This window comes from Hordeum vulgare, chromosome 6H, assembly GCF_904849725.1.
Source record: "Hordeum vulgare subsp. vulgare chromosome 6H, MorexV3_pseudomolecules_assembly, whole genome shotgun sequence".
Lineage (NCBI taxonomy): Eukaryota > Viridiplantae > Streptophyta > Magnoliopsida > Poales > Poaceae > Hordeum > Hordeum vulgare.
Window position 1 is genome coordinate 228308485 of NC_058523.1, and position 14290 is coordinate 228322774.

Sequence of the window (14290 nt, forward strand, 5' to 3'; positions counted from 1 at the left end):
TACCAACCTTGTCCGAATAGGCGGGGCAGTACATCTACCTGAACCATTTTACCTTCTAGTGGGGGCGTGCTGAGCGCACCCACTAGGTGTAGTACCCGAGACTGCCCTCGATTGAAGCAGTCGGCGCTAGTCTTAGAGTCATTACTTTACTTCACTCGACTTATGAAATGATTGCTTCCATTGGATCCGATTGACAGTGTATATCTGTTTCTACTTATTAGCGGAGTGTTCATGAGCTTGGGACTTGGTATAATGCACATGAGAAGGAGGTGTTGGACCTTTGGATAAGCCTGGAACAGAGAAGGCTAGGAGCGCGTGCCTAGAGGAGGAGATGCGCTCACTAGGAGGTGAGAAATTTCATCTGACTGTCTCCTATAGTTTGTTTTACTTTTAGTCCAACTGAATTTGCTTCATCAGATGTTTGTAGTGACAACCTTCAACTTGTAAAGAGGCTCAGGCCTTCTACTTGTTTTGAAACCATGAAGGATATCCTTGAGAAAAAGGACACCAAGTTGGCGTCAGCGTGGAAGGAAGCCAACTCGAACACCAAGGCGACCGAGGAGAAGCTCAAGGCAGTTGGGAAGCTAGAAGAGGACAACAGGATCTTGAAGATTGCGGCAGAAAAATCCAAGCTGATGTTGTCTAGCTGAATAAGAACTACGCCGAGTGGAAGAGCAAGTACAAAGCACAATTTGACATCCTCGAGGCTGAGAATAAGAAATCAGACTTGCTTTCTGCCAAGAAGACCAAGCTCGAGTGGTATAATGAGGATGTTGGCTTAGACATGAGTGAGAAGCTCAAAGGTATGTTGCATGCCCGAGTGAATATAACTTTGCTCTAAGTGCTTTCTCGGCCCCTAATTTCTATTGTGTTTCTGTGACCAGACTTCTATCGTGGCCTCGAGTCGGAGACTGAGACTATCAAGCAGGAATTTGATCCAACGCGACAACTCCTTAGGGATAGCTCTGATCTATCCATGCTTCGGCTGGATGAGCTCTTAGAGCATGCTTTCGGCTACCTCATTCATCTTTGATCGGCCATCGTGATGATTGACAAGGAAATCCTTCTTGGCGAGCAGCTCCCGAGTAATCTGGAATCCATCATGACTCATTTGAACGAGACCCCTAATCGTGTGCAGTCATGGAAGAAATCAGCGTCTCAATGCAGTGCCGACGTCGCTCTCTCCCTTGTCTCAATTAGGGCATGGATGAAGAGAAGTTGAAGTTTCTCAAGGTTCCTAACAGGAAGAACACCAAGTTCGAAAATTTCATGCAGACGTTCCTCGAAGTCACCACTCGAATGGAGGAAGGCATCGACTCGGACACCTTTGTTGGTGTTATCACCTCTTCGTCCATCAAGTGATCCTCAAAAAAACTTTGGATTTTATTGAATTTGCCTCGTAATGTCAATTGGTTGATGTAACCGTTGAACTTTGTGCTAGCTAGGGGCTCCCACTACTTAACCTTTTGTTGTGATCAACTCACGGTTTATTTGCTTTATCGACATCCAAATGTTGAATGTCTTTTGAATATTTCTTATGTGATTTTGGATCGAGCCTGAGTCCTCGAGTGTAGATGATGTCCGCACTCAGTGCATTTTTAACATAGGCAATTTCTGGACCGCAGGTAAGCCCTCAATTGTGGATAACGTCCTCACTTGGAGTATCTTTGAATTAAGAGATTACTCGATCGCACCTAAGCCCCTGAGTGCCGATGATGTCCTCACTCGGAGTATTTTTAACTTGGCGGTTATTGGACCACAGCTAAGCCCCCAAGTGTGGATGATGTACTCACTTGGAGTATTTTTAACTTAGCTGAAGTACTCACTTTAAGTTAGACGAAGTCTGGTACACAACTAAGCTTCCCGAGTGCCGAAATCTTCCACACTTAGAACGTTTAGAACTTCGAAAAAATCTACTTCGCAGCAAAGCCCCCGATTTTGGAAATCTTTGACACTCTAAATGCTTTTAACTTAAGTGAAGTTTGGTTCACAACTAAACTTCCTGAGTGCTGAAATCTTCCAAACTCGGAACGTTTAGAACTTAGGCGAAATATGATTCGCAGCAAAACCCCGAGTGTGGGAATCTTCCACACTCGGAATGTTTTTCACTTAGGAAAATTTTGGTTCATGGTAACTCTCCAACGTATCGATACTTTCTGAAATATTCATGCCAATATTCTACAACTTTTATATACTTTTGGCAACATTTTATATTAATTTTTGGGACTAACTTACTTACGCAGTGCCTGATGCCAGTTCCTTTTTTTGTGTGTTTTTTTATTTCGTAGATATTCCATATCAAACAAAGTCCAAACGCGATAAAAATTACGAAGATTTTTTTTGGAATATATGTAAACTTTGGGAAGAAGAATCAATGCAACACGGCGTCCGATTGAGGCACAACCAACAGGGCGTGACCAGGGGGTTTGTCACGCCCTGATGGCTTGTTGATCCCCCTTAAGTCTGTTGGGGCACTTCTTTAGCCGCAAGAAATATATTTTTGTGATAAAAATCCCGTGAAAATTTCAGCCCAGTCGGAGTTACGGATCTCCGGGTATTTAAGAAACGGTGAAGGGCCAGAAAAAAGCAGGAAAAACACGAGACAAACAGAGAGAGAGACCCAATCTCAAAGGGCCTCTAGCCTCTCCGGGATCCCTGGCGCCCAAGTACTAGAGGGGAGAACCACTCCCCATCCAGGGAGAGAACATGGAGGAGGAAGACTAAGGGGGAGACTCTCTCCCCCTCTCTTTCAGTGGCGCCAGAGTGCCGCCGGGGGAACCATCGCTACGGTGATTGTCTTCATCAACATCATCGTCTCCATTACATTCCCTCATCTATCTATGGTAGTCCACTCTCCCACACCCCTCTATAGTCCCCTACTTGAACATGGTATTTCATGCCACATATTATTAATCAATGATGTGTTGACATCCAATGATGTTTGAGTAGATTTATGTTGTCCTTTAGGTTGATTGATGATCTTGATTGATTTGGGTGTATGTTTTATTTTGTTGATGTCCTATGGTGCCTTTCGTGTTGCGCATACATGAGGGGATTCTCACTGTAGGGCTTGCAATATGTTCATGATCCGCTCTCTAGAGTGAGAAAAGCTTACACACGAGTAATGGAGTTGTTTGTGTATAGGAGTAAAGGGGACTTGATGTTTAATCCTATGGTTGTGTTTACCTTAATGATTTCTATTGGTTGTGGATGCTTGCTACAGATCCAATCATAAGTTCGTATGATCCAAGTATAGAAAGCATATTAGCTCATGTCTCTCCCTCGTATAAAGTTGCAAGAATGACTACTGATCTTGTTATCAATTGCCTAGGATGATTCCGTGCACCATACCATCATTATTCCACACTCACTATTTGGTATATATTGGAATATATTCTAACTTTATTTAGAAAGATAACATTTTCATATTTTTGTTCTCCAATATCATGCAAATCTATAATCTCTATACCCACAATGCGGTTTTATTTCTTCTTACTAGATAGAAGGAAATGTTCGGTATATGTAGAGTCGTATCGGTGGCAGATAGGACTTGAAAAAATATTGATCTTACATTCAGCTCCTTATGGGTTCAATACTCCGTACTTACCACTTCCATCTTTGGAAAATGCTACAATGATTCCATGCACTTGGGGATTATCAAGCTCTTTTCTGGCGGCGTTGCCGGGGAGCTATAACATGGGGTTAATATTTTCATGTATGCTTGTTCGCTTTTATTACTAAGTAGATTTTGTTTTTCTTTTGTTTCTGTTTTATTGTTTTCTTTCACTAGTTGTCGGTGAAACAACAAAAAAATTGAAAAATTAAAAACACAAAAAACGTAGTTGCCTCTTAAGCGAGAAGCGATTGGAAAGTTATGCATGGAAGAAGTGAGGGTCGACCTTGAACACTTGTCTTTATGCTCATGGAAACAATGTAGAATTTTTCATGGAAGTTTCTCATAAAAGTAATTATCCGCTTGTATATATCACTTTACCATAAAAATAATGTGTTTTTCATAATATTCATGATACTCTTTTGCATGTTTCATCAACTATCCTTATGTGAGCAGCATTGAAATTATCATGCCTAGCTAAAAGGCTTTAAAGAAAAGCGCTTGTTGGGAGACAACCCAACACATATACTTTCTGTTTTTGTTTGTTCACATGATTAAGATGTTGTAGTAATCATGTTTTGTGTCTCTTATTTCCATAATATGCCAAGTAAATCCTTTAGGATGATTTGGATGATAAGTGGAATTGATAAAGTGCAAAAACAGAAACTTTGACGTCGAGTGCAGAATTTATGTGATTTTACTAGAACGTCTTTTTGATCTGAAGTTTTTAAGCTGAATTCATATAAAATTCCCCAGTTCCCCCTAATTTTTATGAATTCTAGGAGTTACACATGTTTGGTATTTGTGCCGATCATTACAAACTATTCTGTTTAAGATAGATTATGTCTTAGCTTACATAGTTTGCTTGTTTTAATGTTGATATAGATTGTATCGTGGGATATAAGACATGGAGAAGTTAAAATATAGTACCTTGTGCAATAATTAATTATGAGTACCTAAATTTTATGATTTTTCTATTATACTGACGGATCTAACGAGGTTTCTGTTAAGTTCTGTGTGATTGAAATTTTCAAGTTTGGGGTGAGATATCGATATGAGGAGAATAAGGAGCATCAAGACCCTAAGCTTGGGAATGCCCAAGTCACCCCCAAGGTAATATCCAACATAGACTCAAGCTTCTAAGCTTGGGGATGCCCCGGAAGGCATCCCCTCTTTCGTCTTCACACTATCGATATATCTTACTTGGAGCTATATTTTTATTCATCACGTAATATGTGTTTTGCTTGGAGTGCCAATTTATTTTGTTAGTATTTGATTTATGATACTTATAATGTTGTTTATCTATAAAGTGTTCCAAGAATTACCTTTAAAATACTTGAATTGCATGTGTGAGGTTTGTTGTATAAAAATAGAAACTTTTGCTATAGTATTTTAATTATGAGAATTTAGTGGAACGTGAAAGTTTCTGAAGTTTTTTTACATTACTTTCATACATATTTTATAGCTTGTCTTAAATTTTCAGAATTTTGGTAGATACGGACGTACACATTCTAAATGTGTTGTTATAGACTGTTCAGTTTGGACACATTGATGTCATATTTTTGGTATGTACTTATCCTAGAGTTCTCATGGCCTATATTGGTAGATATAAATTGTGAAAATGATAGTGTACAGTACCTGATGTTTTCAAATTATTATATAACTTTTCTTGGCAGTACATGAAGTGTAGATTTATTCTTATGTGTACTAAACTCTCTCATGAATTCTTTTCAAGTTTTGTGTGGATGAAGTTTTTAGACTTAGGTGAAACTAGGATATGAGAGGATTGAACGGGATACAAAATCTCAAGCTTGGGGATTCCCAAGGCACCCCAAGTAAATATTACAAGAATTTCAAGCGTCTAAGCATGGGGATTCAACGCATTCCACCTCTCTTTGTCAACAATTATCGGTTATCCAATGTTGATCCTAAGTTTTCATTGGTTCACATGTGCTATTCTTGGAGCATATTTTGTGTTTACTATTTCCTTTTATTATATGCACCATGCTGGAATGAGATAATCATTGGCTGATTTATAGAATCCTTCATGTTCTTCTCTTAAATCTTTTGAGTATTGTTTTATAGAATGCTTCGTGTGCTTCACTTATATATTTTGAGCTTGGATATTGGTCTCTCTATATTAATTCAAGAATGGTCTATGAACTTCACTTATACCTTTTTGAGAGTAGTTTGATGATCACTCTTGTGCTTCACTTATATCCTAAGAGAAAATGTTGAATGAATTAAATGTCATAAAACATGAAATTATATATGCGTCATATGCTTGTCCCATGGGGAGTAAGGACTTCACATACTAAGAGTATAAGCAATAAAATTTATTAGAGGTTAGCAACATAGCATTGGTCACTTGAACATTTCATGGAAGAATATTTAAGGAAGAGAGGTTTCACATATAAATATACTATATTGGACATCTTATATTATTCTGAGCCTCCATTAATTATTTTCAAACTTGATCAAGTAGTTGACATTGGACAAGGAAGACAACGTAATGGTTATGTTTGCTTATATTCACATAAAAGTTATATTGGCATGGATCCTCTAACATATGGTGCTTGCTTTAGATCCCTTGCTATCCTAAAAATTCGAACTAAGTAGAGATACTACTTTTTCATACATAACTCTTAAACCCAATATATTGTCGTAAGACTCCACCATACCTACCTATGGATCGAATAAGATCCTTCAAGTAAGTTGTCATCGGTGCAAAAAAATATAAAAGTTTCTCCCAAACATGTATGATCTTTTATTATAAGGGAAAAAACCTTTGTACAATCTTGTGAAGGCAAATAAATAAAAGCGACAGACAAGATAATGAAGTTTGCTATCACAAGGGACAATATAAAGTGACGTTCCTTTTCATTAAGATATTCCACATCCAAAAATAAAAAATGCATGAGAACCACTTCTTCCCTCTACGAAGGGCCTATCTTTTATTTTTATGTTTTTCTACATTTACTTTTATGCAAGAGACAATAATGTTCATCCCCATTCCAATGTGTTGATTCTTTAGTTGGCAAGCAACATGTGGTGGGGAAAGATCCACGCACATATAAGCAGTTGGATATAAGTGATCATGGTTCACTATTGTTGACATTATCCCTGAGATAAATAAGTTGGGAGGCAGAACATTAAACACCTATCTTCCTATGTGTTTGATTCAAACTACTTGTTCTAAATATATGCCTTGTGTGTGAGCAATCATGGAAGATTAAATGATAGCTGAGTATGTGGAATTTGCTAAATCAAAATTCTTACATAGACCCATCCTGAAAATAAGATGAATTGTAATTGTTTGATGACTGAAAACATAGTTTGCTACTTTTCAAGAAAGTTTATGGTCTTTACTTTAACATGTGAATAGCTTGTTACTTAATAATGAGAGGTTCTATGAGAAAATAGTTGTTTTTTTATGATGCTGGAAAAAGTAATTGGATGTAACATTGATTAAAATTATATACTATGCTAGCATTCACACTTCATAAATTATTTCTTTTATCATTTACCTACTTGAGGACGAGCAGGAATTAAAGTTAAGGATGCTGATATGTCTCGAATGTATCAATAATTTATGAAGTATTCATGACAACATTCTACAACCTTTATATACTTTTCGCAAGATTTTATATTATTTTTTGGTTCTAGCTTACTTACTAGTGCTTAGTGCCAGTTCCTGTTTTTTGTGTGTTTTCGTTTCACAAAAATTCCATATCAATCAAAGTCCAAACAGGATAAAGATTTACAATGATTTTTTTTGGAATATATGTGAATTTTGGGAACAAGAATCAAGCAACATGGTGCCCGAGGGAGGCACAAGCCAACAGGGCGCTGTCAGGGGGGTTCGCCATGCTAAGATGGCTTGTGGATCCCCTTAATTCAGTTGATGCCCTTTTTTCGCTGCAAGAAAGATATTTTCCTGATAAAAATCCCCTCATAATCTCAGCCCCATAAGAGTTATGGATCTCCAAATATTTAAGAAACGGTGAAGGGCCAGAAAGCAGCAGAGAAAATAGGAGAGAAACAGAGAGAGGGAGACCCAATCTTGAAGGGGCTCTCGACCCTCTTGGAGCCATGGTAGCCAAGGACCAGAGGAGAGAACGTCTCCCCATACAGGGAGAGGGCATGGAGGAGGAGACTCTCTCCCCCCTCTTCCGATGTCGCCGGAGTGCCGCCGGGGGAACTATCATTGTGGTGATTGTCTTCATCAACATTATTGTCTCCATCACCTTCACTCATCTGTCTATGGTGGTCCACTCTCCTGCTCCCCATTATAATCCCATACTTTAACTTGGTGTTTCATGCCACATATTATTAATGAATGATGTGTTGCTATCCTATGATGTTTGAGTAGATTTGTGTTTCCCTTTAGGTTGATTGATGATCTTGATTGATTTGAGTGTATGCTTTATTTTGGTGCTATCCTATGTTACCCTTCGTGTCATGCACACGTGAGGGAATTATTTTTGTAGGGTTTGCAATATGTTCATAATTCGCTTATAGTGGGTGGCTAGATGATCCAGTTACGGAGAGTATGTTAGCTCATGCCTCTCACTCATATAAAATTTCAAGAATGATTACCAATCTAGTTATCAATTACCTAGGATGATTCGGCGTACCATACCATCATTATTCCACACTCGCTATTTGTAATATATTCTAATATATTCTTAGTTTATTTGGTCAGTGACTACTTTCTTATTTTTTTTCACAAATATCATGCAAAGCTATCCTCTCTATATCCAAAACGCGGTTTTATTTCTCGTTACTAGATAGAAACAAACGTTCAATGTATGTAGAGTCGTATCAGTGGTAGATAGGACTTAAGAGAATATTGATCTTACCTTTAGCTCCTTATGAGTTTGACATTCGGTACATACCACCTCCATCTTTGGAAATTTCTACGATGATTCCTCGCACTTGGGGATTATCAAGGTCTTTTCTCGCATCGTTGTCGTGGAGCAATAGGGTGGGTTCAATATTTTTGTGTATGCTTGTTTGCTTTTATCACTAAGTGGATTCTGTTGTTATTTTGTTTCTGTTTTCCTGTACTCGTTATTTTGTTGTGGGTGAAACAAAAAAAGAAATTATAAAAAATTAAAATACAGATTTTTTACTTGCATCTAAAAAGAGAAGCGATTGGAAAGTTATGCATTGAAGAAGTGTGGGTCGACCTTGAACACGTGTGTTTGTGCCCATGGAAACAATGTAGAATTTTTCATTGAAGTTTCCAATAAAAATATTTATCCCCTTGCATATACCAGTGTACCAGAAAAATAATGCGCTTGAGATAATATTCATGATGCTCTTTTGCATGTTTCATCAACTATCCTTATGTGAGGATCATTGAAAGTATCATGCCTAACTAAAAGGCTTTAAAAAAGCGCTTGTTGGGAGACAACCCAACATTTATCCTTTATGTTTTTATGTGTTCACATGATTAAGCTACTTTGGTAATCATTTTTCGTTTATCTTATTTCAATAATGTTCCAAGTAAAGCCTTTAGGATGATTTGGATGATAAGTAGAATTGATACACTTCAAATACATAAACTTTGACGTCGAGTGCAAAATTTTTGTGATTTTAGTGGAACGTCTTTTTGATCTTATTTTTTTACACAACATTAACTTATAAATTACTAGGGTCCTCCTAATTATTCAGAATTTTTTGAGTTACATAAATTTGGTATTTGTGATGATCATTACAAATTGTTCTGTTTTAGACAGATTATGTTTTAGCTTTCATAGTTTGCTTGTTTTGATGATGATATGGATTGTATCAGGGGGTATATTCCATGGATAAGTTGGAATACAGTACCTTATGCAATAAATATGAATCAATTTATGACAGTACCAAAAGTTTATGATTTGCATATTATACTAACAGATCTCACGAGGTTTGTGTTAAGTTTTGTGTGAATGAAATTTTCAAGTTTTGGGTGAGATAATGATATGAGGAGAATAAGGAGTATCAAGACCCTAAGATTGGAGATTCCCAAGGTACCATGAAGGTAATATACAAAGAAGACTCAGGCACCTAAGCTTGGGGATGCCCTAGAAAGCATCCCCTATTTCATCTTCAACACTATCAGTATATCTTACTTGGAGTTATATTTTTATTCGTCGCATAATATGTGCTTGCATCGAGCGTCATTTTATTTTGTTAGTATTTGCTTTGTGTTACATATAATATATTTTTCAATAAAAAGTTCCTAGAATTGCCTTTAAAATGCTTGAATTGCATGTGTGAGGTGTGTTGTATAAAAACAAAAACTGTTGTTATAGTATTTTAATTATGAGATTTCACTAGAATGTGGAAATTCAAATTTTTATACAGTACTTTCATACAAATTTCTTAGGTTGTCCTAAATTTTTAGAATTGTTGGAGATACATAAGTAAACTATTTAAATTAATTGCTACACACTGTTCTGTTTGGACACATTGCTGTCATGTTTTCGTTATCTACTTATTCTAGAGTTTTCATGGCCTATATTGGTAGATATAAATTGTGGAAATGATAGTATACAGTACCTGATGTTTAAAAATTATTATGAAAATTGTCTTGGTAGTACATGAAGAGTACATTTATTCTTATGTGTACTAACCAATTTCACGAATTATTTTAAAGTTTTTTGTGGATGAAGTTTTTGATAGGTGAAACCGGTAAATGAGAGGATTGAACGGGATACAAAAGCTTAAGATTGGGGATTTCCAAGGCACCCCAAGTGAATATTACAATATGTTTCAACCATCTAAGCTTGGGGATGCTACGCATCCCACCTCTTTTTGTCAACAATTAGCGGTTAGCCAATCTTGATCCTTAGTTTTCATTCGTTCACATGTGCTAATCTTGGAGCATATTTCGTTTTTACTATTCCCTTTTATACTATGAACCATGATGTCATGAGATAATCCTTGCCTGATTTATAGAATAGTTCATGTGATTCACTTAAAATCTTTTCAGTATGGCTTTATAGAATGCTTCATGTGCTTCACTTATACATTTTGTGCCTGGATATTGGTATGTCTATATTAGTTGACTAATGCTCTATGAACTTCACTTATACCTTCTTGAGAGTAGTTTGATGATCACCCTTGTGACTCACTTATATTTGAAGACAAAATGTTGAATGAATTGAATATCATAAAACATGAAATTGTATATGCTTCATATTCTTGTCCCATGGGGAGTAGTGACTTCACATACTAAGAGTATACACAATAAAATTTACTGGAGGTTACCAAACATAGCATTGGTTACTTGAACAATCCATTGAAGAATAGTTAAGGAAGAGAGATTTAACATTTAAATATACTCTCTTGAGAATCTTCTATGATTGTGAGCCCCCATTAATTATTTTCAAACTTGATCAAGTAGTTGACGTTGGATAAGGAAGGGAGTGTAATGGTTATGTTTGCTTATATTCTCATGGAAGTTATATTGTCATGGATCGTCTAACATGTGGTGCCTGATTTATATCATTTTCTATCCCAAAAATCCACACTAAGTAGAGATACTACTTGTGCATCCATAACTCTTAAACCCAGTTTCTCGCCGTAAGAGTCCACCGTACCTACCGATGGATCGAATAAGATCCTTCAAGTAAGTTGTGATCGATGCACAAAGCAGTAAAAATTGCTCCTAAACATGTATGATATTTTATTTTAACAAAAAATAAGCTTTGTATGATCTTGTTATGGCAAAGAAATTAAAGTGGTAGTCTGCATAATAAATTTTGCTATCACAAGGGGTAATATAAAGTGACGTTACATTTTATTAAGAGATTCCACATCCAAAAATAAAAAGCACATGATAACCTCTGCTTCCCTGTGTTAAGGGCCTATCTTTTACTTTTATGTATTTCTACATTTACTTTTATGCAAGAGTCAATAATGCTCAACCCCATTCCAATCTATTAAATATTTAGTTGGCAAGCATCATGTGGTGGGGAAAGATCCACACACATATATCCAGTTGGATATAAGTGATCATGATTTATTATCATTGACATTCTCCCTGAGATAAATAAGTTGGCAGGCGAAACATTAAGCCCATATCTTCCTATGTGTTTGATTGAAACTGCTTGTTCTAAAAATATGCCTTGAGTGTAAACAATCATGGAAGACTAAATGATAGTTGAGCATGTGGAATTTGCTAAATCAAAGCTCTTACATAGACCCATCCTCTGAATAAGATGAATTTTAATTGTTTGATGTCTCAAAATATAGTTTGATGGTTTTCAAGGAAGTCTACGGTCTATACTTTAACATGTGAATAGCTTGTTACTTAATAATGAGAAGTTCCATGAGAAAAGACTTGTTGTTTTATGATGATAGAAAAAGTGATTGGGAGTGACATCGATTAAACTTATATAATATGCTAGCATTCACACTTCATATATTATAACTTTTATCATTTACCTACTCGAGGACGAGCGGGAATTAAGTCTCGAGATGCTGATACGTCTCCAACGTATCGATAGTTTATGAAGCATTCATGCCAATATTCTACAACTTTACAATACTTTTGGAAAAAACTATATTATTTTTGGGACTAACTTACTTACCCAATGCCTAGTGTGACTTCTTGTTTTTTGTTTGTTTTTGTTATACAGAAATTCCGTATCGAATGAAGTCAAAATACAACAAAAAATAAGAAGATATTTTGGAATATATGTGAATTTTTGGAAGAAGAATCAACACAACACGGTGCCCAAGGGAAGCACAAGCCAATAAGGCGCGACTAGGGGGTTGGTCACGCCCTGATGGCTTGTGGCTCTCCCTTAAGTTTGTTGGGTTCCTTCTTTAGTCGCAAAAATATATTTTTTTGATAAAAATTCCCTCAAAATTACAGCCCGATCGAAGTTACAGATCTCTGGATATTTAAGAAACAGTGAAGGGCCACAAAACAGCAGTGAAAACAACAAAGAAACAGAGAGAGAGGTCCAATCTTGGAGGGACGCTCCCCCTTCTGAGAGCCATGGCGGCCAAGGACCAGCGGGGAGAACCTCTCCCCATCCATGGAGATGCCATGGAGGAGGAAGCCTAAGGGGAAGACTCTCTCCCCTCTCTTCTGATGGCGTCGGAGCAACGCTGGGGGAACCATCGCCATGGTGATCGTCTTCATCAACATCACCGTCTCCATCACCTTTCCTCATCTATCTATGGTTGTAACAACCCGAATTTGATGCTCCAGAAGATTCCCTTTTATTTCATTATTGTCGTGTGATTTATTTGGTTTTTGCATTCATCATCGCATCATCTGCATTGCATCGGCACTCCGATGCCAACATTTTTCAAAATTTGCATCCATTATTAGTTATTGGTTCTATCTGTTCTTGTCGTCGACCGTTTCGAGAATAACCACACACGCATGCTCCATGGCATCATTATAATGTTGTTTTTAAATATGCATATTGTTGGTGCAGGTGTGCACACAGTCACTTATGGGACCTTCAGGCCCCTTTGTGGTTCGGCGCGGAGGTCGTATCCCACAATGAGCAAAGACTACGAAACAACACGATGATGAGACTCGGGGGTTTTACCAAGGTTTGGGCCGTTGTGAAGCGTAAAACCCTACTCTTACTTTGGTGGATCGATTAGGGAAGACGAAGTTTGCATGAAGCTATGCCCCGGCAAGGGTTGCCAATGGGGAGCTAGCACGCGCGTACACTTACACTTGGCTCTAATCCCAATGGGGACCTAATCTACCAAGTGTCGAATCTCTAAGTGCTCGAATGTCTAAAGATCTGACTCCTTTGCAAGGCTGCCTCGGGCCTACTTTTATAGCTCAAGGGGCATCCAAAGTGGCAACTGGGATGATTAGATAGCTAACAGTGCTATCATACCTAACTCTGGCACTTAAAATAGAGCGCGATAAATGCGGCCCTAGGTGGCGAGCGAGGGTGCGTTCCCAGCAGGCCTCTACCACCTATGAGCCGGTCGTGGCTTGAGGACTTGACACGCTCCTGGACAGGTGTCAACAGGTTTCAAATTGTCTTTCGGCGCATCGCCATGTATCTAGGGAGAGCCACCTAGCCATGTGTGGGATCGACACATCATCGACAAGTGACTCATGTAACGCTGAGGTGGAGCTATGGCATGCTGGCTCACACCTGCCGAGGAGGCGCCTTCCCGGCTCTTGGTGAGGATGCTTGCACCTTCACCCCCGGCAGGTGATCGGGGTTCTTGGCACGTCTTGGGCTGTTGGTCTTGAGAGCTGAGGCTTCCAACACGTGTGCACAAGTCAGGGGCACTAGGTACCCCATTATTAGTGCACCCACAGGAGCCCCCGGTCCTGGCCCATACGCGCTCGCATAGTGTTGTTGGGTCAGGCCCAAAGTTCGTGCATGGGCGTGGGATTCGCAAAGAGGTAACCGTCGTCCTAGTGTTCCGCGTCGTCCCACAAGTTCAGGTCGTTTCCGCCATGCTTTCCGCATGCATTGCGCGAATCTCACAGCGGGTGCGTTTGACTTAAAGGCCTGGCCGTAGTAGGAGCAGCAGCATCATAGATTGGATTGATAAGGAGGTTACCAGTTCATCCGTGATGGTGGGAAACGACATAGCTGGAGATGGGCGGCGACCCTTGGAGTGTAGGAGAGCCAGCACCCCGCACCCTTCCTATAAAAGTGGGAGGGATGCGGGAGATGATTCTCATCC